This window comes from Pipistrellus hanaki (assembly GCF_964339955.1).
Source record: "Pipistrellus hanaki genome assembly, chromosome: 15".
Classification (NCBI taxonomy): domain Eukaryota; kingdom Metazoa; phylum Chordata; class Mammalia; order Chiroptera; family Vespertilionidae; genus Pipistrellus; species Pipistrellus hanaki.
Genome location: NC_140517.1, coordinates 47,672,687 through 47,699,318, shown reverse-complemented (window position 1 = coordinate 47,699,318; position 26,632 = coordinate 47,672,687). Strand labels below are relative to the sequence as shown.

At 51.0% G+C, this 26,632-nt stretch overlaps 1 protein-coding gene across 2 annotated transcripts in view; it reads right to left on the bottom strand.

Moving 5' to 3' along the window:
- Window positions 1–26,632, bottom strand: part of SPACA6 (sperm acrosome associated 6) — a 61,693-nt gene that overhangs the window by 8,205 nt on the left and 26,856 nt on the right. The window contains exon 1 of one of the 2 annotated variants that reach the window (XM_084906099.1): window positions 1,269–1,319. The gene's annotated coding sequence lies outside the window, so the exon portion shown is untranslated. Of the gene's footprint in view, window positions 1–1,268 lie in introns of those variants that run through there. The other variant, XM_084906100.1, reaches the window with a different exon arrangement.

Here is a 26,632-nt window from a genome sequence, read left to right as displayed (position 1 = left end):
CAAATCATACCATGACATTATTCTGCTCCACACCCTCCCATGGCTTCCAAACTCCTAACTCAAGCTCACCAAGCACTCATGAGTCTGTCCTGGGTAACCCTCAGACCTTACTCATCCGAGGTCCTCTCTCACCTGCTGTCCTCTCACACACTGTGATGGAGCCACACAGAAATCCTTCGATTTCTTGAACGTGCCAGCCTCATTGCCATCTCAGAGCTTTTGATCCCCTGTTCCTTCTGCCTACTATGCTTTCATTCAAGGCTCTTTCTGAATATTCTTAGTTTAGATATTATATTCTCAGAGAGTTCCTTGCTGACCCACAATGTAAAACAACTACCCCAGGTATAGTCTGTCTCATTAGGTACCGTTCTTGTTTATTTACTTATTTTTATTCTGAACACCCTCCACATTATACATATGCTGCAAAGATTACCAAGTTTTCTCAGTCCTGTATTTCTACAGTCACTCTGTCCAATAAAAACATAAATGCAAGCCACTTGTGTGACTTGAAACGTTTTCACAAAGTAAAAGAAATCAATTTTAGTAATACATTAATTAATTTTATGTTTTTACCTTTAAATTATTTTCATTGATTTTTAGAGGGAGCGATGGAGAGAGAAAGTCTTCATTCAGCTGCCTCCTGCATGCTGCCCACTGGGGAACAAGCAGCAACCTGGGTATGTGCCCTGACCAGGCATCGAACTGGCAATCCCTCAGTGCATGGGACGGTGCCCAGACAACTGAGCCACACTAGCAGGGCTACATTAATTAATTAAAAAATATTTTATTGATTTTTTTACAGAGAGAAAGGGAGAGAGATAGAGAGTTAGAAACATCAATGAGAGAGAAACATCGATCAGCTGCCTCTGGCATAACCCCTACCGGGGATGTGCCCACAATTCCAAGGTACATGCCCTTGACCAGAATCGAACCTGGGACCTTTCTGAGTCAAACCGGTTTTGGCTACATTAATTAATTAATTTTAATAATATTTTTATTTAACCAAACATTTCAAAAAATGTAATTTTAACATGGAACTAATATAGGAATTACCACTAAGATATTCTGTATCATTTTTGTACTAAGTCTTGAATATACGAAATTCATTTTTTACTACAACACCTCTCAGGTCAGACTAACAAGAACTCTATAATCATATGTGGCAAGTGGATTCTTATTGGACAGTCCAGCTCTAGAGCTCAGGAGGTATCTGCCACATAGTAGATATTCAAATAATAATTTTTAAATTATCAGGCTTCCCAACTTACCACCAGCTGAGACCCCCTTCCTGTGGCCAATTCCTATGTCCCTGTGGAGTAACTCAGGCAGGAGGACTTCAGCACTTTATTAAACAACAAGGGGGAGGGACAATGGGGCTGGAATCAGTCAGGTGACAGAAACTCAGAGTTTTTTTTTTTTTCTTGTTTTTTTTTCGTTCCCATAAGTCTCTCTCAATAGAGCGTCAGCATGCTATCCTTAGAAACGTTATGTGTGAATGTTCCCCGAGTTGGGACACATGAGACAGGAGCTCAATCCTTTAAATATCAAAGGGCTGGGCATCCTGGCCCTTTCTCTTTCAGAGATTCAGGGAAATGAAAGTAACAAGTACTGAGGTGAGAAGAATTTGAGGCAAACAACAACAACAAAAACCAGGGATGATGGTTAAACAAAACATTGTTTCTCTACTCACCTACCACTTCTGCCACCAAATGTGTGGTTTTGTTCTCCATCAAGAAATTCTCCAGTTCTCCGTGGACCTGAACTGGGTATCCTACAATTCAAGCTGACACTATCTGTCTGGAACTAGGGCCAGATTCCCACAAGGCAATGGGCCCAATGCCAGAAGGCTACTCTCACTTCCATTGACAATTGCAAATTCCAGTAGTTGCGAACTGTACTTCTCATTGAGCAGCTATAAGTCAGGCGTTGCCCTGACCCTCTCCGTTGGTTTGAAAATTTGCTAGAATGGCTCATAGAAATCAGGAGGACAAATTACATGTTTGTCAGGTTATTATAAAGCAGGGGTCCTCAAACTTTTTAAAGTGGGGGCCAGATCACGGTCCCTCAGAGAGCTGGAGGGCAGGACTATATGAACTACTAATTCCTACCCACACTGCACATATCTTATTTCGCAAAAAGGTAACAAATACAATATAAATAAAATGAAGAACATTTATAAATAAACAGATCACTTACCAGTATTTCAATGGGAACTGTGGGCCTGCTTTTGGCTAATGTGATGGTCAATGTCCGGTTCCATATTTGTCACTGCTAGTCATAACAAGTGATGCAAGTGGGCATCAGTTAATCTTGATCTAGTTGGAGATTTCAGATGTTTCATTCTTGAAAAAGTCTGTTCACAGACATAAGTGCTACCAAAGATGGTTACCATTTTGAGTGCATGGTTCCTGATATTTGGATATGTCTCAGAGGGGAGAGATGCATAGAAATTCAGAAGGCTACTTGACTTGAATGCGTCTTTCAGAGAGTCACAATTCTGCAGTTCAGCCAGTTCCATTTGGTAAATTGTAAGGACATTTTCAATCTCAACAGAAAATGGGTTACGAAAAAGCTGTATGTCCTGTTCATGGAGATGAAGCTCTTTGAATCTAAATTGAAACTCCTTTTGCAACAATTCCAGTGAATCCACACATGTTTTCTTTGGGAATGCAACCAATGGTTTGTCCGCTGACAGGTTTTGAATTGTTGGGAGATGGCTGAAGTTTTCCTCCTTTACTTGTTTGATGAGAAGGCCTAATTTTACTTCAAATGCTTTCACATGCGATGCCATATCACAGCTGAGCTTCCCCTTTCCTTGAAGTTGCAGATTGAAACTGTTGAGTAGCTCTGTTATATCTGTCAGAAAGGCAAGGTGCCATTTCCATTCTGCATCATTGAGCTCTGGTACTTCTTTGTTTTTTGAAAGTAGAAAAGCTGTAATCTGCAGAAGTAAGTCATAGAAACATTTCAAAACTCTCCCTCTACTCAGCCAACGGACTTCTGTGTGGTACAGAACATCCTCATGGGCAACATTTAGCTCAGACAGAAATTCCTGAAATTGTCTGTGGTTTAGTGCATGAACGCTAATGAAATTAACACAAGATACCACAAATTTTCATAACAGAGTCCCACTTCAGTGATTTAAAACACAGCGCTTGTTGGTGGATGAGGCAGTGTATGGCAATTGGATGAGGATGGTTATGTTTGTCCATCTCTTGTTTAATGTGAGCAATTACTCCTCTCTTAGACCCCACCATGCTAGGAGCACCATCCGTTGTCACACTGGCTAGTTTAGCCCAGTCCAGCTCCAAACCATTCACAGTTTGGCAAACCTTTTCATATATATCCACTCCTGTGGTTGTACCTTTGATACTTTGCAGTGCAGCAAGCTCTTCTGTGACTTCAAAATACTCATTTGTCCCACGCATAAAAATGAGAAGTTGGGCAGAATCACGAACATCATTGGTTTAGTCGAGTGCCAAGGAAAAATAGCAAAGTTTTTTTGCAGAGTTTTGCAAATGGTGCTGCAAATTGTCTCCCATTTCTTCAATCCTTTGTGTCATTGTAGCTCCTGAAAGACTCACTGTACTAAATAAATCGGCCTTCTCTGGACACATCTCTTTGGCAACAGAAAGAAGGCATTCTTTAACAAATTCTCCCTCCACAAATGGTCTGCCATTGCGCGCTATTAGCTTGGCAACTTGAAAACTTGCCCGCAGTGATGAAATATTTAGCTGCTTCTGCTCCACAAAAGTATTTTGCTGAGTTGTCAGTGTATGTTTCAGTTTTAATATTTTATCTTTTCTCACTTCTCCGACCAAAACAATCATATTTATCTTTATGTTGAGTTTGATAGTGGTGTCGCAAATTGTATTCTTTGAACACAGCAACTATATTCTGGCATATCAGACACACAGCTTTTTCTTTGTACCGCGTGAAAAAGTAATCATAAGTCCACTGTTCTTTGAATATCCTACACTCGGAGTCAATTTTTCTTTTTCTTGACATCATTGTTTCCTAGGGATTCCAAATTGCTATTAGTAAAACACTAATATGTGTGTGTGTGTGTGTGTATGTATATACACACACACACACAGTGTATGAACTCCCATTAGTAGGTCTCTGCCCCCGATGTGGACACTTACCTCTTGCAGGCTTTTCTAAGCAGACCAGCTCAGTCCCTGATGGGGTTCGGTTATATCTCCCTATATAACGGCCAAATTGATATGTTCGGAATCAGCATGTGAACACTGAAAAGGAAATGCAAAATGCATATAAAATTTTTAATGTAAACCCCTTTAAAAGGCTTTAATCATCTTTTTACACTGGAGTTGACTTTCTGGTTTGGAATGGGCCTGGCTATATTATTATAGTAGGAAGATGGGATCAGGGTTGCCTCATGGAAAAAAAAAAGGCTGTTGGCTGGGGCGGCATGCTGTCAGTCTCAATTCTTCCACAAAGAGACTTGGTCCAAGTCCCCCCCCCCCCGCCCCCCCCCCACAACCTGGCAGAATTTTGATTTCTCATATCAGCACCGAACACCTTCCCCCCAAAACTGGCAGAATTTTCCATACGGGCAATTCAGCACCGAAGCCCTGACCTCCCAACCATCCCCCACCGCCCACCCCCCAACTGGCAGAATTTTGATTTCAGCACCGAACGCCCCCCCAAACCCCCCCAAAGGGGAATTTTCATATGAGTCACCAACCCCCCAACCCCCAATCAGGCAGAAACCCCCCATCTGGCAAAAATTTCTTTCTATGGCACTTTCGACCGACCTTTGGTGAAGGCAGTGGAGGGAGAGGAGGAGAACCTCACTGACAGGCAGGCACAGCACACAGACACCACGTTGCCTGGGGGTGAAGCGGGCGCCTTTTTACATCATTGCCGCTAGTACAGCACAGACGTGCCTGTGGGGCGGCACATTGCATGCTCTGAGCCCCAGCAGGCACTGTGCTCTTAAAGAGGCAGAGGGGTCAGAGCGGCTGTGCAGTGACAGTGTATATGCAGGTCCTGGCGGCCGAACTGTAACACCTCGGCTGCGCTCACTGCCCAAAAAACCTGGCGGGCCAGATCAGACTCCTCTGCAGGCCGCATGTGGCCCGCAGGCCGTAGTTTGAAGACCCCTGTTATAAAGGGTACAACCCAAGAAAGCTAAATGGAAGAGATACACAGGGCAAGGTCTGAGGGGAGTTCACTAACATAGAAATTCATCAGATCTCATTATTTAGGAGTTATTACAGCCTGGTTGATGTGTCTCGGTGATTGAGCATTGACCCATGAACCAGGGGGTCATTGTTCAATTCCTGGTGGGGGCACCTGCCGAGCTGGTGGGCTTGATCCCCTGGTAGGGGGCCTTGCAGGAGGCAACCGATCGATCATTCTCTCTCACTGATGTTTCTATCACTCTCTCCCTCTTCCTTCTCTAAAATCAATAAAAACTTATTTTTACAAAGAGTTATATTATAGAGCTTAGTCTCCAGGCTCTCTCCCACCCCCGCCCCCTTCCCAGAAGTTGGTGTGTGAGGCTAAAAGTTCCAAAGCTTTCATCACTTGGTCCCATCGAGGCTATTCAACTCACCTCATTAACAAAAATTCTGGTGTGATCAGAAGAGCTCCTCATTGCCCTGCCCTGTGTTGCTAAGTGGGTAGGGCATCAGACCATTCATCAAAGGGTCCTGGGTTCGATTGCCGGTCAAGGGCACGTACCCAGCCCCAGTTGGGACACATGTGGGAGACAACCAATCACTATGTCTCTCTCACATCGATCTTTCTCTCCCTCTCTCTTCTCTTTCCCTCCTCCCTCCCTTCCACCCTCTCTGAGAATCAATGGAAAATAATATCCTCAGGTGGGGAATTAAAAAAAAGGAGGGGGCTCCTCATGAATAAAATAATACCCTCCTATTCATTACATAATAAATTGCAAGGGTTTTAGCCTTGTCCCTAGACCCTGGGACAAAGACCAAATATGTTTCTTTTTTAAACCATAGTGGTGCTAAAACACCCATGGCTCAATGGTTGAGCATTCACCTATGAACCAGGCACATGCCTGGGTTGCAGGCTCGATCTCCGATAGATGGCGTGCAGGAGGCAGCCGATCAATGAGTTCCATCATTGATGTTTCTATGTCTCTCTCCCTCTCCCTTCCTCTCTGAAATCATTAAATATATATGTATTACACACACACAAAAAAGGACACCCAACACCATCACCAAGATTGATCTTCTAACCTTTGTTTCTGAAAGATAATTTGTGAGTCTGCCCTTTCTGAGTTTTAGGTACTATCACAGTATAATGCAGTGTTGTTCTCAAACCCAGTGGATACAACCATGGAGAAAAGTGGAGAGACAGAAAATAAGAGTCGAAGAGAAAGAGATAAATGACAACCCCCACCCCCCTCAAATCACTGTACAATCAGATGTTTTCAGGTATACGTTACAGCAAACTTGTGAATCATGAAGACATTATATTTTTTTAAATGGAAAGGAGGGCCGCGACCGGTTTGGCTCAGTGGATAGAGCGTCGGCCTGCGGACTGAAAGGTCCTGGGTTCGATTTCGGCCAAGGGCATGTACCTTGGTTGCGGGCACATCCCTGGTGGAGGGTGTGCAAGAGGCAGCTGATCGATGATTCTCTCTCATCGATATTTCTAACTCTCTATCCCTCTCTCTTCCTCTCTGTGAAAAATCAATAAAATATATTTTTTTTTAAATGGAAAGCCATTTAAGCAGGACAGGGAGTGTGCTTCGGGTGGAAAATGTCCTAGAGTCCTGCGAAGGGATGGGTTTGAGAATGTTCCCAATTGGAGGCAGAGATCCAAGAGTGGAGGATGTTGCAGGACATCAAGGTCAAGTCGCTGAAGAGCCACCAGGTCAGGAATAGTGTAAGAGGGAGGAGATGTGGTTTTGGGAGAGATTGTCCAGGGTTGACCGACTGGCCTTGGAGACTGGATGGCTATGGAGAGTGAATAAAGAAGGAGCGCTTGTTTGTTTGTTTGTTTCTTTCTTTGTTTGTTTGTTGTTAATCCTCACCTGAGGGTATTTTCCCATTGATTTTTAGAGAGAGTGGAAGGGAGGGAGAGGGGAGAGACAGAAACATCAATGTGAGAGAGACACATCGATTGGTTGCCCCCCACACATGGGATGGAACTTGCAACCCAGGTATGTGCCTTTAGGTGAGGAATTGAGCCCATGACCCTTCCGGGGTGGACCAATGATCTAGCCATTGAGCCACAGTGGCCAGGGCAGGAGGATTCTTTATGAATTCCACTTTTATTTTATAAAAATATTTTATTGATTTTTACATAGAGGAAGGGAGAGGGAGAGAGTCAGAAACATCAATGATAGAGAAACATCGACCAGCTGCCTCCTGCACCCCCCCCACCGGGGATGTGCCCACAACCAAGGTACGTGCCCTTGACCCGAATCGAACCTGGGACTCTTCAATCCTCAGGCCAATGCTCTACCCACTGAGCCAAATCAGTTTCGGTGAATTCCACATCTCTTGATTGTGGTTCCAGTTACTATCTACCTCATAAAAGAGCAACATGCTAATTGACTGAACCTTCATGACACCCACCAGCCAATCAGGAGTGGGTATACAAATTAACCCAACAAAGATGGTGGATTAATTTGTGTATGCAGGTGCCTAGCTGCCGGGGGCAGGGTGGGAATCAGGAGTTCTGCACCACTCCAGTCGCTCTGGGCCTCTGGGCAGCGTGGGAAGGCAGAAAAGTGTCCCTGGGCCAGAGCAGAGGAAGTGTCGGCAGCCAGGGGAAGTCCCATTTTTGCATGAATCTCGTGCATTGGGCCTCTAGTTAGTACATAGTAAACCACTTAGAAACATAGTTATGTAAAACAACTCTGTAGGGAAAAACTCAGTTCTTCCCCCACTGTGTGCGTGTGTCTCCTTTACTTTTTACCTAGAACATTTTACTTCCAGTCACACAAAAGTATGTGGAGTTCCCCCCTGCCCTCAACAACAAGCATGTCTCCTCCACCAGCTTTGTGTGCTACAGTTTAACTCAATTCTGGAGATTGCATCAAATCCCACAGATTAAGGGCTGAGTCTCACAAGACTGACCACTCTTCTCCCATCCACATTTCAGATGTCAATGACAAGTTTCATGTTGTCCCTTGTGCTTCTCAACAACCAGCTACAGATCAGAGGTTTCAATGACGCCCTCCATAGGTTTGATTCGTTTGAAGAACTCAGGAAAAACACTTAACATTTACTTATCAGTTTATTAAAGGACTAGAGGCCCAGTGCATGAAATTTATGCATGGGGGTGTGTGTCCCTCAGAACAGCCTGCACCCTCTCCGATCTGGGACATCCCTCTCACAATCCAGGACTGCTGGCTCCCAACTGCTTGCCTGCTTGCCTTCTGATTGCCCCGAACTTGCCTTCTGATTGTCCCTAACATCGACCAGCCGCCTCCTGCACACCACCTACAGGGGATGTGCCCGCAACCAAGGTACATGCCCTTGACCGGAATTGAACCCGGGACCCTTCAGTCCGCAGGCCGACGCTCTATCCACAGAGCCAAACCGGTTTCAGCTGGGGCCATTTTCTTTAAAATCACCACACGGCTGTCATTTGATAGATTTGAGATGGGATTTCACGAGGAGAAGCAGAATGTTGGTTTTCTAGGGCTGTCCTAACAAAATACCGCAGACTGTGTTGCTTAAAGAAAAGAAATGGATTCCTCACGGCTCTGAGGGCTGCGAGTTCCAGATGAGGGTGCCATCAGGGTTGGTTTCTCCTGAGGCCCCTCTCCTTGGCTTGCAGATGGCCATCTTCTTCCTGTGTTGTCACGTGGTTGTCCCTGTCTGCTTGTCTGTGTCCTAATCTCTTCTTCCGAGGACACCGGTCAGATTGGATCAGGTTCCATCCTAACGACTTCATGTTAACTTGTGATCTCTTTTTTTAAAATATATATTTTATTGATTTTTTTTACAGAGAGGAAGGGAGAGGGATAAAGTTAGAAATGCTGATGAGCCGAAACCAGTTTGGCTCAGTGGTAGAGCGTCGGTCTGCAGACTGAAAGGTCCCAGGTTCGACTCCGGGCAAGGGCATGTACCTTGGTTGCGGGCACATCCCCAGTAGGGGGTGTGCAAGAGACAGCTGGTTGATGTTTCTCTCTCATCAACGTTTCTAGCTCTCTATCTCTCTCCCTTCCTCTCTGTAAAAAAGCAATAAAATATATATTTTTAAAAAGAATGTAGAGTTTAAAATATATATATATTATTGATTTTTTACAGAGAGGAAGGGAGAGGGATAGAGTTAGAAATGCTGATGAGAGAGAAACATCAATCAGGTGCCACTTGCATACCCCCTACTGGGGATGTGCCCGCAACCAAGGTACATGGAATCGAACCTGGGACCCTTCAGTCCGCAGGCCGATGCTCTATCCACTGAGCCAAACCAGTCAGGGCACAGATTGGGCCCTTTGAGAAACTCAAGTACCCATGCCGAAACCGGTTTGGCTCAGTGGATAGAGCGTCGGCCTGTGGACTGAAAGGTGTGGATTTGTTTGGTGGGGTGTGAGGCAAGGACATCAGCTGTGAGGGGGATGACAGAGGAGGCTGGAGCTTGAAGAAGAAAGCAGAAGGGCCAGAATAATCCTCACGGTGGGCCATGGGGAAGGAAGATAAACAGGGAAGCAGCGGCCTTCCAGGGCAGTGACGTGTCTGCACACGGAGAGAGACCGGCCTTGGCTGCCTTGTGGGGCCCATCATCGGGACCCAGCTCTACTTGGTCAGAATCGCACCCTTAAACCGTGGGCCGGTCACTTCCCCTCTCAGAGCCCAGGGTCTGCTTCTGTCAGTCACGGGTGGTGAGGCTTAGCCAGTTCCCAGCGCTGGTGGAGTCCTGGTTGCACAGCTTTTCCTTTCCGGAGCGTCCCCTCCTGCCATTGCGGAATCTTCCTTATTCATTGCATCAGCTGTTGCAAATGACGGCCTTGGAGACTCTTTGTTTTTAACTTAAAAAGTCCTCGCCTGAGGAAATGTGTGTTTTGTTTGTTTGTTTATATTGTTATTGATCTCAGCGAGGAAACGGGGGGAGGGGAGGGAGAGAGAGAGAGAGAGAGAGAGAGAGAGAGAGAGAGAGAGAGAGAAACATCAATGATGAGAGAGAATCATTGAATGGCTGCCTCTTGCTCGCCCCACACTGGGGATCAAACCATAACCTGGGCTTGTGCCCTGACCAGGAATAGAACTGTGACCTCCTGGTTCACAGGTCGACACTCGACCACTGAGCTATGCCAGCTGGGTAAGTGTGTGTGTGTGTGTGTGTGTGTGTGTGTGTGTGTGAAATATATTTTATTGATTTTTTACAGAGAGGAAGGGAGAAGGATAGAGAGAGAGAAACATCAACCAGCTGCCTCCTGAACACCCCCCCACTGGGGATGTGCCCAGAACCAAGGCACATGCCCTTGACCGGAATCGAACCTGAGACCTTTCAGTCTGCAGCTGACACGCGATCCACTGAGCCAAACCAGTTTTGGCTGTGTGCTGTGTGTGTGTTTTAAATTGATTTAAGAGGGAGGGAGGGAGGGAGGGAGAAAGGGAGGGAAGGAGAGAGAGAAAGAGAAAGAGAAAGGTCAGTTGCATCCTGTAAGTGCCCTGACTTGGGATCAAACCTGCAACTCTTTAGAGTACAGCATGATGCTCCATCCGACTGAGCCACCAGCCAAGGCATCTTAGAGATTCTGGAGGACACACCGTCCTCAGAGTATCCCTGTGGTTGGATGGGGGTGGGGAAACATCTACAAATTACTTGCCAGGCTGTAGAGCATCAGAGTTCCAAAGAAATGTGAGCCGCGTGTGTAACTTTTAAAAAGGCACTTTGAAAAAGTAAGAAGAAACAGATGACGTTAATTTGAAAAAAAATTTTAAATTGATCTCAGAGAGGAAGGGAGAGGGAAAGAGAGTGGTAGAAACATCAATGTGGCTGCCTCCTGCACACCCTGCTAATGGGGATCGAGCCTGCAACCCAGGCATGTGCCCTTGACCAGAATTGCCCCTGGGACCTTTCAGTCTGCAGGCCAACGCTCCATTCACTGAGCCAAACCAGCTAAGGCCAGGTGAAGTTAATTTAAAAAAAAAAAATGTTTTATTAATTTTTTACAGAGAGAAAGGGAGAGAGATAGAGAGCTAGAAACGTCAATGAGAGAGAAACATTGATCAGCTGCCTCTTGCACACCCCCAACGGGGATGTGCCCGCAACCAATGTACATGCCCTTGACCGGAATCAAACCTGGGACCTTTCAGTCTGCAGACCGACGCTCTACCACTGAGCCAAACCGGTTACGGCTGAAGTTAATTTTTATAAAATATTTTAATTAACTTTATGTTGCCAGATTATCATCTTTTCAACATGTGGTCACTATAAAAATTAACAAGATAGTTCCCACCAAAACCAGTTTGGCTCAGTGGATAGAGCGTCGACCTGTGGACTGAAGGGTCCCAGATTCGATTCCGGTCAAGGGTGTGTACCTTGGTTTCGGGCACATCCCCAGTAGGGGGTGTGCAGGAGGCAGCTGATGGATGTTTTTCTCTCATCAATGTTTCTGGCTCTCTATCCCTCTCCCTTCCTCTCTGTAAAAAAAAATCAATAAAATATATATATATTTTAAAAAATAGCTGCATGTGGCCGGTGGCCAGGGGCTTGGCCAGGGTGGCTGTAGTGTGACCAAGGGCCTCCCTCCTCCCCCACGCCCTCCACCACGCCGGCCGAGCTGATTAAGGCTGTTCAGGATCCAGTCCTGCTTCCGAGTCCTGACCGCAGGGTCTGGCACAGGCCCCAGGACATATGAAAAAAAAGGAGAATCCTCATGCTCTCGCGTTTGTTTTTGTCCCCAGGTTCGCTCTGCTTCTGACCCGCGTGCTTGTGAGGCAGCTTGTGAGGTGCTTTCTGAAAACCTGTGAAGCCTCAGAGCGACCTTTCTGTCCTCCGCCCAGGAGATCACAAATCGACTCCAGCATGCAAGGGGCCACGGATGGTCTGAGCAAGGCAGTAAGAATCAGGAGCCCTGACCGGTTTGGCTCAGTGGACAGAGCGTCGGCCTGCGGACTGAAGGGTCCCAGGTTCGATTCAGGTCAAGTGCATGCACCTTGGTTGTGGGCACATCCCCAGTAGGAGACGTGCAAGAGGCAGCTGACCAATGTTTCTCTCTCATCGATGCTTCTAACTCTTTATCCCTCTCCCTTCCTCTCTGTAAAAAAAAATAAAATAAATAAAATAATAATAATAATAATAATAATCAATAAAGTATATTAAAAAACAAAAAGAGCCCAAACTGGTTTGGCTCAGTGGATAGAGTGTCAATCTGCAGACTGAAAGGTCCCAGGTTCGATTCCAGTCAAGGGCATGTACCTTGGTTGCGGGCACATCCCCAGTAGGAGGTGTGCAGGAGGCAGCTGATACATGTTTCTCTTCATCGAAGTTTCTAACTCTCTATCCCTCTTCCTTCCTCTCTGTAAAAATAAAATAAAATAAAAAAAAAAATATATATATATATAAATATATATATATTTATTAAAAATAATAATTAATAAAAAATAAAAACCAAAAAGAATCAGGAGGGACCCCAGGTCTACAGTCACCCCCCCCACCACCACCTCCTTATTAGCAGGGGAAACTTTCCAAAACCCCCAGGAGTGCCTGAAACCGGGGCTAGTCCTGAACCTGCATGTGCTATGGTTTATCCTGTGTATACACACGCAGGATTCAGGTTAATTTATACATTAGGCACAGGAAGAGGTTAGCAGACTAATAACAAAGTATAATCTGTATGAATAAAAGGGCAATATGCTGATTGGACTGGGAGACCTTCCACGAGGCCTTCCGGACATCCTTCTGGACAAAGCCATGGTGGCGGGGCCGAGGTAGAGGCCGTGAGGGGCCAAGAGGGGAGGGCAGTTGTGGGTGATCAGGCTGGTGGGGGGGGCGGGGCCGTTGGGGGGTAAGCAGACCAGCAGGGGGGGGCCAGTTGGGGGCGAGCAGGCCAGTGGGGAGGGGAGGTGGAGGCAAGCAGGCCAGCAGAGGGGGCAGTTGGGAGTGAGCACACTGGCACGGTGGGGGTGGGAGGGGCAGTTGAGGGTGATCAGGCCGGTGGCGGGGAACAGTTGGGGGCAAGCAGGCTGGAAAGCTCAGTGGTTAGGGGCAGTCCAGCAGGCAGGCAGGCAGGCAGGTGATTGTTTAGGAGCCAGCAGTCCCAGATTGCGAGAGGGATGTCCGACTGCCGGTTTAGGCCCAATCCCTATAAACTGACACTACTGTCACCCTTCGAGGGGTTCCAGATTGGAGAGGGTGCAGGCCGGGCTGAGGGACAACCCCCTCCCCATGCACGAATTTCGTGCACTGGGCCTCTAATTAAGTTAGTCATTATAAATAATAACAATAAGTAAATGAAGGGCTACCATAAACCCATGAGGCCGTGCATGTGGTGACCGAGAGGGCTGTGACGCGACTCGCAGCGGGCAGGCGATGGGGGGACCCGCAACGGGGGCGCTGGCCGAGGGATGGCTCCCGCGCCCGCTGGGACGGCCTGCTATGTCCTCAGGCGACTCGGAGCGGCGTGGGGCGAAGAACTTACCGCTTGTTCCTTTCTGGGATGTCCCACTTCTTATTTCCAGACCCCGGGTGACTGTGGGTAACTGGAACCTCCGAAGGGGAAGCTGCGGGTGAGGGGTGGAGGGCAGGCATTCCCCCATCTCTCCCCTTCTCCTCCCCCCGCCTCCCCCACCTCTGCTGCTTGCGAAACCACTGAGCCTGAGAAGCGTTGCCTGGTCAGGACACCAGGACAGGACCCTCGACGGGGGGACCGGGCCCCGCCGCAGCCCTGAGCGGACCGAGCCGCGTGGGACCCAGGCTCCTGGCAGGCCCCGGGCTTCCTCCCTGGAGCCCCTGCCTTCTCACTTGCAAAGGAGGCTATTGCACACTCCCTCCCGGGGAGGGAGGGAGGGACTGTCTGCGCAGGGAGGAGGGACCCCTGACGATCCCACAGCGGGAAGCTCCTCCGCGGGGAGGGCAGGGGCCAGCGGTCAGGACCTGCTCGGATCTCACAGGCAGGATGTGCTGAGAAAGGAGCCCGGAGAGACCGGGAGGTACAGGGTCATCGTCTCCATCCTTACCCGGTGCAGACGGGTGACCTGTGCTGGCGGAGCGAGAGCAGCGCCCGTCCCTGTGTGCACGTGTGCACGCGTGTGTGTGCACGTGTGTGTGCATGTGTGTGCATGTGTGTGTGCACGTGTGCACGTGTGTGTATGTGTGCGTGCACGTGTGTGTGCACGTGTGTGTGCACGTGTGTGTATGTGTGTGCACGTGTGTGTGTAGGGGCGGGTAGGTGGCTGGAAGGAGGCAGCTGGGGATGCCTGCTTCTTTTTTTTTTTTTTTTGTAAATATACTTTAGTGATTTTTCACAGAGAGGAAGGGAGAGAGATAGAGAGCTAAAAACATCGATGAGAGAGAAACATCGACCAGCTGCCTCCTGCACACACTCCCTACCGGGGATGTGCCCGCAACCAACCAAGGTACATGCCCTTGACCGGAATCGAACCTGGGACCGTTCAGACCGCAGGCTGAGGCTCTATTCACTGAGCCAAACTGGTTTTGGCTGCTTTTTTTTTTTTTTAATGTATTTTATTGATTTTTTTTTTTTCCTGAGAGAAAGAGAGTGGAATAGAGGATGCCTGCTTTATATATATATATATATATATATATATATATATATATATATATATATATATATAAAATAATTTTGAAGATATTTTTATTGACTTCGGAGCGGAAGGGAGAGGGAGAGAGAGAAACTTCAATGATGAGAATCATTGATCTGCTGCCTCCTGCAACCCAGGCATGTGGCCTTGACCGGAATGGAACCTGGGATCCTTCAGTCTGCAGACTGACGCTCTCTCCACTGAGACAAACCCGCTAGGGCCCTGCTGCTTGATCTGGGTGCTGGTTACACTGGCGTGTTAACCTGGTGAACATCAGCCGATGGCACATGTATACGAGCAGTGTTCTGTGTGTATATCATGCTTCAGTATATTTTATTGACTTTTCACAGAGAGGAAGGGAGAGGGATAGAGAGCCAGAAACATCGATGAGAGAAAAACATTGGCCAGCTGCCTCCTGCACACCCCCTACTGGGGATGTGCCCGCAATCCATGTACATGCCCTTGACCGGAATGGAACCCCCGGAATCGAACCCCTGGAATCGAACCTGGGACCCTTTAGTCCGCAGGCCGATGCTCTATCCACTGAGCCAAACCGGTTTCGGCTTCAGTAAACATTTTTAAACATTTTATAGGCACATCTGATATTTTATTAGCTGTGAATTTCAAGCTATGAAGTTATTAAAAGCAAATGCTATCATCCAATATAGTTAAATAGATTACAATGGTTTCCAGTTTTATTTTAATTTAAAAAAATATATTTTATTGATTTTAAACAGAGAGGAAGGGAGAGGGATAGAGAGCTGGAAACATCGATGAAAGAGAAACATCCATCAGCTGCCTCCTGCACATCCCTGGGGATGTGCCTGCAACCAAGGTACATGCCCTTGACCTGAATCCAATCTGGGACCCTTCAGTCCGCAGGCCGAGGTTCTATCTACTGAGCCAAACCGGTTTCGGCTGGTTTCCAGTTTTAGACTTCTCCTGTCCTGGTTTCTTCTTTGAGGCATCTGCTTCGGGTGGAGGGAGAGGGGGAAGGGGGAGCTGGTTAGTGACTGGGACACTGGGACTGGGCCTCCCTTTTGGCTTGGAATCTCTGACACAGCACTTTCTTTTTTTTATAATATATTTTTTATTAAATTATTATTTTTGTACATATACCAATGCCCCCCTCCTCCCGTACATACCCTCCTGCCCCAGAGTTCTGTGTCCATTGGTTGTACTTATATGCATGTATACGAGTCCTTCAGTTGATCTCTTATCTCCCCCAGATCTCCCCAGCCTCCCCGCTGTAATTTGACAGTCTGCTTGTTGCTTTACTGTCTCTATATCTATCTTTTGGTTCTTCAGTTTATAATGTTCTTTATCATCCATAAATGAGTGAGGTCATGTGGTGTCTCTCTTGCATTGACTGGCTTGTTTCACCCAGCATGATGTTCTCCAATTCCATCCAGGTTGCTGCAAACGATGAGAATTTTTTCTTTTTTGTGGCTGCATAATATTCCATTGTGTAAATAAATGTACCATAGTTTTTGGATTCAATCATCTGCTGATGGGCGCCTAGGCTGTTTCCAAACCCTAGCTATTGTAAATTGTGACACAGCACTTTCTTTGGTGACCTGCCCTTGCAGTGCAGGCTTGTGTTTCTTTCCCTCCTTTTTCTTTCTCTGACGTCACCAGACGTCTCATCCACATGCAGTGGCACAGGTGCAAGCTGCTCCGCTTCCACGGCCGAGGCGTCCTAGGGTAATGTAAAGTCCCGGGCTCAGGAAGGCTCCCGTTCGGGGTTTCTCTCCCTCTTTCTTCTTTTCCTTTCCTGCCTCCCTTTGATCTGTTTTGCTAGGAGGGAGCTTTGGTTCTCTCTTCTGTTTTGCAAGAACTTCGTCATAGGATGCGTCTTTCATGAGGAGCCAGAAGGAGAGGGAAAGGGCTGTAATAACCGCCGGAGGAATTAGAACAATAAAATCTGTTGACTCATAAAACTCCATCATGCTTCTGTGAATGTGACCCCGTGAGGCCTGCGCCCGGGGGACGGAGACCGGAAGACATGGCGGCGCCCGACCGGCTGCCCCACTGACCACCAGCCCCGAGGCTCTGCCAGCTTCCAGGTTAAACATTTTACGGGGAGAGAGAGAGAGAGAGAGGGAGAGAGAGAGAGAGAGAGAGAAAAGAAGAAGAGGAGGAGGAGGAGGAGGAGGAGGAGGAGGAGGAGGAGGAGGAGGAGGAGGAGGGAGGGAGGGAAGGAGGGAGAGAGGGAGAGAGAGAGAGGGAGAGAGAGAGGGAGAAAGAGAGAGAGAGAGAGAGAGGGGGGGGGAGAGAGAGAGAGAGGGAGGGAGGGAGGGAGGGAGGAAGGGAGGAAGGGAGGGAGGGAGAGAGAGAGAGAGGGAGAGAGAGAGAGAGAGAGAGAAAGAGAGAGAGAAAGGAGAAAGAGAGAGAGAGAGGGAGAGGGAGAGAGGGAGATGGGCGTATTTACTTGACGCGTAGTCTGAATTCCTCTTTCCATGTGTTCAGTTTAAGTTGAACCAAATGAAATCACAGGTACTTGGCCCCTTGTGACCTGGGAAAATGGCAGTTTCACAAGGTTCAAACTCCGGGGCCTTAGTCACTACCGGGGCGCTGAGCTCACCGAGTCAGTATGTGGGAGTGGGGCTCCAGGATCTGCCCTTTTATTTTTTTAAATATATTTTATTGCCCAAACCGGTGTGGCTCAATGGACAGAGCGTCAGCCTACGGACTGAAGGGTCCGAGGTTCGATTCCGGTCAAGGGCATGTACCTTGGTTACGGCCGCATCCCCAGTGGGGGGTGTGCAGGAGGCAGCGGATCGATGATTCTCTCTCATCGATGTTTCTAACTCTCTATCCCTCTCTCTTCCTCTCTGTAAAAAAATCAATAAAATATATTAAAATCAATTTTAATACATTTTATTGATTTTATTGATTTTTTACAGAGAGGAAGGGAGAGGGATAGTTAGAAACATCCATCAGCTGCCCCCTGCACACCCCCTACCGGGGATGTGCTTGCAACCAAGGTACATGCCCTTGACCGGAATCGAACCTGGGACCCTTCAGTCCCCAGGCCAACGCTCTATCCACTGAGCCAAAAGGGCCAGGGCTATAATCTGCACCCTTAGCCAGTGCACCGGGCCAGGATGCCTCTGTGCCCGCAGCCCCATTTGCAGAACTCCGGAGTGATGCCCGGTGTGTGTGTGTGTGTGTGTGTGTGTGTGTGTGTGTGTGTGGCGGGAAGGGGAGGAGGGGGGGCAGCTCCCGGTTGTGTGCCCCTGGGCCCCCCTCTTCCCCTCCCTGAGCCCCAGTTTCCGCGTTTGGGAGTCGGATGTCCTCCCAGGGCTCAGGGAGCCTGGGCCAGGATGGGGTCTGGGTGAAGCCCACAGCCTGGGGCCCGCAGCAGACACAGACGGACAGCTCAGCATGACGGCTTTCCTTCCTCTCCTCTCTGCCTCCTCCTGGGGCACCCGGACTGCCTGCCAGCTGCCGGGACCACAGGCGGGGCCTCCCCTCCTGCTCCTCTGGCCTCCTCTGTGTGGAGGCGCCCCTGGTGGCACCCCACTGTGCTGCGCTGTCTGTCTGTCCGCCACCTCCCCCAAACTTCTGAGCTTCCTGCTGCGCGGAGCTCACAGACATGGCCGGGGTGGGAGGGTCTTATCCGGACAGTGTTGGGCTCCCTTTGCCTAATGATGGAGGGGGAGCTACACCGGACAGGGAGGAGGTGTAGCATGACTCCAGAGCTCTGGCTCCTGCTAGCCCCAAGCCGGCTGACCCGCCCCCCCCAGACCAAAGCCTGGGCAGCCAGGGCCCCCCTCTTGCAGCCTGAGCCAGTCCTGGGGGGACCCTGAGTTGCTGCCGGTTGAGGAACAGCTGACACTCACAAAAATGTTCCCGTGTGGGGGACCATGGGAGATGGTCCCATTTCACAGGTGGAACAAGAGAGGCTCGGGGGCATGGAACAGTGGCGAGCGCACAATGCAGTCAGTGTGCAGGTGATGCTGTAGGGGTGTGCGCCTGAAACCCGTGTGGTTTGATTAGCCAATAAACTCAGAAGGAAAAACAGAAAGCGGCTGCCGGTCCAAGACCACACAGTATCCGGCGCCTCCCCGGCCCTCGGCACCCCGTTCCCCCACCCGTCTTCTGGCTCAGACTCCGGGTGCCTCCCAGGGAGGCTCCTCCGGGCCCCGTCTGGGGTGAAGGCCGACCCGGGACTCAAGGCGGAACACGGCCCTTCAGCAAGGGGGTCAGGGAGGGAGACACACAGCAAAGCATGTGTGACACTGACCTGGGTCTGTGAGGTTCCTCAGAGCTGAGGGATGGACTCCAAGGCCAGGCCAGGCCCCCTCTGCAGCACCCAGATCCTCCTCTCTCTTCCCTAAGACCCAGGGGCCCAGGCCCCCTGCCCTCCTCCCTCAGACCCAGGAGCCCAGGCCCCAGCCCCTCCTCCCTCAGACCCAGGGGTCCAGGCCCCCAGTCCTCCTCCCTCAGACCCAGGGGTCCAGGCCCCCAGCCCTCCTCCCTCAGACCCAGGGGTCCAGGCCCCCAGCCCCTCCTCCCTCAGACCCAGGGGCCCAGGCCCCCAGCCCCTCCTCCCTCAGACCCAGGGGTCCAGCCCCCAGCCCCTCCTCCCTCAGACCCAGGGGCCCAGGCCCCCAGCCCCTCCTCCCTCAGACCCAGGGGTCCAGGCCCCCAGCCCTCCTCCCTCAGACCCAGGGGTCCAGGCCCCCAGCCCCTCCTCCCTCAGACCCAGGGGTCCAGGCCCCCAGCCCTCCTCCCTCAGACCCAGGGGTCCAGGCCCCCAGCCCTCCTCCCTCAGACCCAGGAGTCCAGGCCCCCAGCCCTCCTCCCTCAGACCCAGGGGTCCAGGCCCCCAGCCCCTCCTCCCTCAGACCCAGAAGCCCAGGCCCCCAGCCCTCCTCCCTCAGACCCAGGGGTCCAGGCCCCCAGCCCCTCCTCCCTCAGACCCAGGGGTCCAGGCCCCCAGCCCTCCTCCCTCAGACCCAGGTTCAGCTGCACACATACTCTGCTCTGTGGGCCGGCCTTCACCCCAGACGGACCCTGGCAGGCACAGAGCACTCTGGGTCAGGAAGTGGCTCTCCCCGGGCCTCAGTTTCCGGCTCCAGAAAGTGAGGCCACTCCTGTGGAGCTGCCAGCAAGGGAGTCTCTCTCCCTCCCCCTGGCTCTTTCTGTCTGTTTTCCTCCGGGAAAGGGTAGGGGCAATGGAGGAAGCAGGTCTGAGGAGTCTTACCCTGGAGAGACAGAGTTATGGGCAGATTACCACCTCTTCCCCCTGTCCCCCCCCTCCCCCGTCCCCCCCCCCCCCAGGGCCCACAGCTCTGCCCAGAGGCGCTGCCTCAGTCCCTCTCTGCATTTCGGTGGAATCCTGGAGGCCTAGGTGTTTTCCAGTGCGTGGGTGGGGTGGGGGGTGGTGTGTGTAACTCCAGCCTGGCCAGATCGCCACCGAGATCCAAGCCCTTGAGTTCTGGGAAGTCCGGGGCGGTCCACTTCCAGCTTTGGGATCGTTGCCGATCTGGGCCACGCCTGGCCCAGGGGCCCACCTCCCCGGCAGCTCCTCCCCCCCACCCCTCTCAGGACTGGCCACTCTGAGGGGTGGACCCTCGGATGCTGGGGAGGGCGGGGGGGGTGTCTTGGGTGCTGGGCTCTGTCCCTCCCACCCCTCTGCCTTCCTCCCTGTCCCTCCGCCCTCTCCCCCATTCTCCCCTCTCTGTCCCTCCTCCCTCCCTCCCTCCTTTCTCTGCTCTCCTTTTCTTTTCTTTTCTTTTTCTTTTTTTTTTTTTTTTTAAAAAAAATATATTTTATTGATTTTTCACAGAGAGGAAGAAAGAGGGATAGAGAGTTAGAAATGTCGATGAGAGAGAATCATCAACCAGCTGCCTCTTGCACACCCACTACTGAGGATGTGTCCGCAACCAAGGTACATGCCCTTGACCAGAATCGAACCCGGGACCTTTCAGTCCGCAGGCCGATGCTCTATCCACTGAACCAAACCGGTGCCGGCTGCTCTCCTTTTCCTCCTCTTCCTCCTCCCACTCTGTATCTACCCCCTGCCCCTCCTGACCTCACGCATTCATTCGACAGGTACGCATTGAGCACCTACTATGTGCCAGACACCGGTCCAGACCCTGAGAAACAGAGTCACGAACAAAGACAGTGGAAACTGTGCGGAACCTGTTAGGCTCGGTGGAAGGAGCATCGGCCTGCGGACTGAAAGGTCCCAGGTTCGATTCCGGTCAAGGGCATGTACCTTGGTTGCGGGCATATCTCTGGTACGGGGTGTGCAGGAGGCAGCTGGTTGATGTTTCTAACTCTCTGTCCCTCTCCCTTCCTCTCTGTAAAAAATCAATTTTATATATATATATATATATATATATATATATATATATATATATATATATATATATATATATTTTTTTTTTTAAAGAAGCTTTAAAGAAAAACAAAACAAAACAAAAAAAACAACCAGTGGAGACTGTTGCCTGGGTAGGGCTAACCAGGGAGACACCCCTTATGCAAAAAAGACAATAAATGGACAAATTCTACTTGTGCTTTGTGTGGGATAAATGCCCAGGAAAAGAGAGAAAGCGGAGTAGGGTAGAGGGGGGCAGGGGTGGGGTAGGGTTGATGTTAAACAGGGGGGTCCGGTGAGCCTCCCCCCTCCCTTTCTCTCTTCTCTGCTGCTCAGTATCCACCTGTCCCAAAGCGCAACCCCCCCCCCCCCCGCCACCCCCACCCCCACCCCAGGACGTCTGGCAGAGAAATCATTTGCCTGGACTCAGATATGTAACAGAACACAGACATGCTCAGGGCGCTTCCCTGGGCCCTGCTCTCCCTCATAATAAAATATCAAGGCAGCCTGAACTGGTTTGGCTCAGTGGATAGAGCCTCAGCCTATGGACTCAAGGGTCCCAGGTTCGATTCCAGTCAAGGGCATGTGCCTTGGTTTCGAACACATCCCCAGTGGGGGGTGTGCAGGAGGCAGCGGATTGATGTTCCTCTCTCATTGATGTTTCTAACTCTCCCTCTCCCTTCCTCTCTGTTAAAAAAATAATAAAATATATATATTTTTAAAATATCAAGGCAGCCAAAACTGGTTTGGCTCAGTGAATAGAACATCAGCCTTCGGACTGAAAGGTCCCAGGTTCGATTCCAGTCAAGGGCACATCCCCAGTAGGGAGTGTGCAGGAGGCAGCGGATGGATGTTTCTCTCTCATTGATGTTTTTAACTCTCTATCCCTCTCCCTTCCTCTCTGTAAAAAATCAATAAAATATATATTTTAAAAATAGATCAAGGCAATAGAACAGGTCCCTGAAATGGTGCAAGCATCATCAGAACGGCTTCAGGGAACAGCGAACCCACCGCCATGCCTGCTGTCCATCCCCCGGTCTCCTGGCTCCTCAGGGTCCACCAGGCTCTGCGCGCCCCATCCCGAGTCCCCCCTGGCCCACACCTCCCAGGCTCAGACTTGGAGCTTGCTCTCGCCCGAGGGACCCAGACGTGACCCGCCACCCAGACACGGTGGCCCCAAGTCCCCAGTCGGTGCTTTCGGTGTGTCCCTCACCAGTGCCAGAGCTGCCCCTGCCCCTCCCCTGCTTACAGCCCTCCCCTGACCTCCCCCGCCCCCGCCCCCATACCTCCAGGACAAGTGTCCTAGCCTTTGAACCTGGCACTCAAAACCCTGCCGGGCAGACCTTGCTATGCACCCCCCCCCACGCCCCCTTCCTCCCCCGTGCCTCACCATTGATACTTCTGCGTCAATCCACCTATACTTTCCTTTTTCTTTAAATATATTTTATTGATATTTTACAGAGAGGAAGGGAGAGAGATAGAGAGCTAGAAACATCGATGAGAGAGAAACATCGACCAGCTGCCTCTTGCACACCCCCTACCGGGGATGTGCCCGCAACCAAGGCACATGCCCTTGGCCGGAATCGAACCCAGGACCTTTCAGTCCGCAGACCGACGCTCTACCACTGAGCCAAACCGGTTTCGGGCAGCCTGTACTTTCCTGACTGGCCAGGACGTGCCTTGATTGGCATGTCTCTCTCTGCACCCCCGCCCTTCACTCTGGCTAACGCTTCCGGCACATCACCTCCTCCAGGAAGCCCTCCCGGACTGCCCAGCTGGGTTGGTGCATCCTCGAACTGGTCTGTGGCCCTCTGTTTACACAGCTGTCTCCTCCACCACCAGACTGGCACCTCCTCAAGGGCTGGGTCCGGGCCTGAGTCATCTCTGTGCCTGGCATCGCCCAGCTGGGGGCCCGGCCTGCCAGCAGGGCGAGAGAGATCCCAGCAGTGAACAGATGTGCTTCCCTCTGACCCTCCCGCCCCCCTATGGCTGCCTCGTCTGCCTTACACGTCCTCTGTCCTGGTCTGGATTCACGCTCTGAGGCTCTCTCAGCATAACGGATCTCGGGAGGGCCACGGTGGGCCCAGGACAGGGGCCGGGGAGCAGCTCCATTGGAGAGGGGGTTTCTGGGAGAAATGGCCGTGAGTGAGGGGGGCAGGAGGTAGCCCCACGCTCCCAGTTCCTGCCTGCTGGGGGAGGGCCCCACTTCCTCTGTCCTTGGCTTTCAGCTCTGTCTTCTCTTCCATCCCTGGTTATCTCCCTGTGAGGAATTCTGGGAGCCTGGGCTCCAGGGCCTGAGGGAGGGGGGCTGGGGGCCTGGACCCCTGGGTCTGAGGGAGGAGGGGCTGGCGGCCTGGACCCCTGGAACTGAGGGAGGAGGGGCTGGGGGCTTGGACTCCTGGGTCTGAGGGAGGAGGAGCTGGGGGCCTGGACCCCTGGGTCTGGGGGAGGAAGGGCTGGGGGCCTGGACCCCTGGGTCTGAGGGAGGAGGGGCTGGGGGCCTGGACCCCTGGGTCTGGGGGAGGAGGAGCTGGGGGCCTGGACCCCTGGGTTTTGGGGAGGAGGGGCTGGGGGCCTGGACCCCTGGGTCTGAGGGAGGAGGGGATGGGGCCTGGACCCCTGGGTCTGAGGGAGGAGGGGCTGGGGGCCTGGACCCCTGGGTCTGAGAGAGGAGGGGCTGGGGGCCTGGACCCCTGGGTCTGAGGGAGGAGGGGCTGGGGGCCTGGACCCCTGGGTCTGAGGGAGGAGGGGCTGGGGGCCTGGACCCTTGGTCTGAGGGAGGGGGACTGGGGGCCCTGAGCCCAGAGGAGGAAACCATTGGAGTTAAAAGCCCTGGTCCCTCCTCCCGTGTCCACGCTCTGGTTTTAGAAGCATCTGGTTTTATACAGCGGCTCCACCCTGGCAGGGTGGGCGGGGCCCGGGGGGGGGGCAGTCAAATACCCAGCTTCTGAGTGGAGCCGGGACTGCCCCGAGCCCCACCCTGGGGCAGAGGAATCACCCTCCCCTCAGCCCTGGCTCGGCTCCCACCGGGGACCCATCATCCTGACACAGGCAGACACCAGGCAGCGGCGTCAGCACAGGCCGCTTTGCTCTGGGGGGAGGGCGGGGTTCCCACGCTGGGCCCAGAACTGGCCCTCTTCCCCCAGCCTCAGGAGCAGCAGAGGCCCCGCCTGGAGCCGCCCCGCACAGCCTGCCTCTCCAGGAACCAGCACTTGCAGAGGAGATCCAGGGGCAGGGAGGGGGTTGCTTAGAGACAGAGAAACATAGAGAAACAGTGAATGAGAAGGAGGGAGGGAGGGAGGGAGGGGGGGGGAGAGAGAGAGAGAGAGAGAGAGAGAGAGAGAGAGAGAGAGAGAGAGAGAGATGAAGTCTCAGAAAGAGACACAGAGATGCAGAGGGACAGAGGCAGGATAGAGATCCAGATAGATAGGCTGATGGGTAGGTAGGTAGAGGCGGGAAAGAAGACATGGGCAGCCACTAAGAGGAACAGAGGGAAACAAAATCTGGAAGAGAGAGAAAGAAAGAGACAGACAGAGACAGAGACAAAGAGAGAGAGAGAGAGAGAGAGAGAGAGAGAGAGAGAGAGTCATTCAGAGAGAAGGAAATATATAGAAATACAGAGTCAAAGGAGAGAAACTCAAGGAGAGAGAGAGAGAATGGATGAGAAAGTCAGAGAGGCCTTCAAACATAAAAGAGAGTCCCTAGCTGGTTTGGCTCAGTGGATAGAGCACCGGCCTGCAAACTGAAAGGTCCCGGGTTCGATTCCAGCCAGGGGCACATACCTGGGTTACGGGCTCAATCCCCAGTAAGGTGGGTGTGCAGGAGGCAGCTGATCGATGATTCTCTGTCATCATTCATGTTTCTATCGCTCTCTCCCCCTCTCCCTCCCTCTCTGAAATCAATAAAGAAATATATATTCAAGCCAGGACCGGTTTGGCTCAGTGGATAGAGCATCGGCCTGTGGACTGAAGGGTCCCGGGTTCGATTCAGGTCAAGGGCATGTACCTTGGTTGCGAGCACATCTCCAGTGGGAGGTGTGCAAGAGGCAGCTGATCGATGATTCTCTCACATTGATGTTTCTGACTCTCTATCCCTCTCTCTTCCTCTCTGTGAAAAATCAATAAAATATATTTTTTAAAAGAAAGAAATATATATTCAAAAAGAAAGAGAGGCACAGAATAAGCAGAGCAAGAACACCAGGGAGCCAGAGCGAGAAATTTAGAAATACACACAAACCCAGAGTCAGCAGGGAGAGAAAGAGAGAGAGAGAGAGAGAGAGAGAGAGAGAGAGAGAGAGAGAGAGGGCGGGGGGGGGGGGGAGAGAGAGAGAGAGACGGAGAAAAATAGACAGGAACACACAGAGTAAGCGAACTGGACAGACGATGGACAGAGAAAAAGAGCCAGGAAGACAAAGACATAAGGATCATCCCAGAGAAAGACAGCGACAAAGCGAGAGAGGAAGATGGGGAGGCACGAGGATAAAGAATCAGAGTCAGCCGAAACCGGTTTGGCTCATCGGTAGAGCGTCGGTCTGCGGACTGGAGGGTCTCAGGTTAGATTCCGGTCAAGGGCATGTACATTGGTTGCGGGCACATCCCCGGTAGGGGGTGTGCAGGAGGCAGCTGGTTGATGATTCTCTCTCATCGATGTTTCTAGCTCTCTATCCCTCTCTCCTCCTCTCTGAAAAAATCAATAAAATATATTTTTTTAAAAAAAAGGAATCAGAGAGCCCTAGCCAGTGTGGCTCAGTGGATAGAGCATCGGCCTGAGGACTGAAGGGTCCCAGGTTCGATTCTGGCCAAGGGCACATGCCCAGTGGGAGGTGTGCAGGAGGAAGCCAATCTATGATTCTCTCTCATCATGGATGTTTCTCTCTCTCTCCCTCTTCCTTCCTCTCTGAAATCAATGAATCAATAAAAAAATATATTTTTTAAAAAAGAATAATTGTATATTCATTAGGGTCAACAATAAAAAAATAAAAATAAATAAAATAAAAAAGAATCAGAGTCACAGACACAGGAAGACAGCTACGGAGGGAGAGAAACACATTGTCAGTTCGTAGTAAGAGGAGAAGACGGGAGGAATTAGATACAGGGTTGTTTTGTGCTGTTCTTTCTTTAATATATTTTATTAATTTTTTTACAGAGAGGAAGAGAGAGGGAATGAAAGTTAGAAACATTGATAAGAGAGAGAGAGATCAGCTGCCTCCTGCACACCCCCCATCCCCCCTGGGGATGTGCCAACAACCAAGGTACACGCCCTAGACCGGAATCGGAACTGGGACCCTTGAGTCCACAGGCCGACGCTCTATCCACTGAGCCACACCGGTTCCGGCTGTGCTGACCTTTCTAATTGTGGGAAGAAGGGCGTGGGAACAGTGACGCTGGTCCTGAGGGGCTGGGGGCTCAGAAGCCCCAGGGCCCCCCTCGCATCTTCAGACTGACTCAACTTCCGTGGCAGCTCTTTGGGGGCACCTGGCCAGCAACGGAGATGACCCCCAAGCCCCTGGGAGCCAAATCCCAGGGTCCCAGCCTCCTCCTCAGCCCCCTGCACTCACACTCAGGCACCGCACATAGGC